Source organism: Apium graveolens, unplaced genomic scaffold, assembly GCF_009905375.1.
Source record: "Apium graveolens cultivar Ventura unplaced genomic scaffold, ASM990537v1 ctg6372, whole genome shotgun sequence".
Taxonomy (NCBI): domain Eukaryota; kingdom Viridiplantae; phylum Streptophyta; class Magnoliopsida; order Apiales; family Apiaceae; genus Apium; species Apium graveolens.
The window spans coordinates 70,001-70,719 of NW_027419420.1; positions in this window are offsets into that span (position 1 = coordinate 70,001).

Genomic DNA, 719 nt, shown 5'->3' on the forward strand with positions numbered 1-719 from the left:
TCTTGTTCTTATATAAGCTCCTGGGGTAGAAAATGTGAGATGGGGTGGAGAAGTCGGAGCCCTTATGAAAATGAAGCGGGCAGGGGAAGAGAGCGGAATAACATTTGAGGAAGCTTCAAGGTAATCCCCAGAGTTGGTAATCTCAACCTAAACAACTTGAATTAGTGAGTGTTCTAAAGGCGTGAGCGAGATAATTGAAATCCCATTTCTTGGATTATCGTACAAGTATTGTCCAACATAAGGATAATTATGGACCACCGGAATTCCCCACGGTTCGCGACAGGAAGAAAAAGCGGGGTTTTACTCTCTGCCAGGCCCCGCCTTGTCCATCTTCATTGCTGTGTCTGGGATTGTGGAACCTGCTGAGACATTTCTAGTTGGAAATGAAGACGGTGAAGGTGAAAAGGGCAATGATGATGTAGTAGATATAGATGGTGACGGTGAAGACAAAGGTGATGATGGTGAAGGTCGGTTATTGTCGCATGTTGATCTCAGGATGTTCAGAAAGTCACTGTCCAAGGTTAAGTCTGGCATACCAGTCCCCCTAAGTTGTTAAGCCTAAGCCGGCTGTGTAAGAATTTACAGTGAATTGTCGTCCCCACTCCCACCCAAGAACAAGAACGGTTCGACGACCACCTATCCATAAGCGCTCGTCGTTCATATAGAGAGAGGAAAGAGTTTTTGGCTATCCAACAGCCGAGTAGGGCCGGAAAGACTAC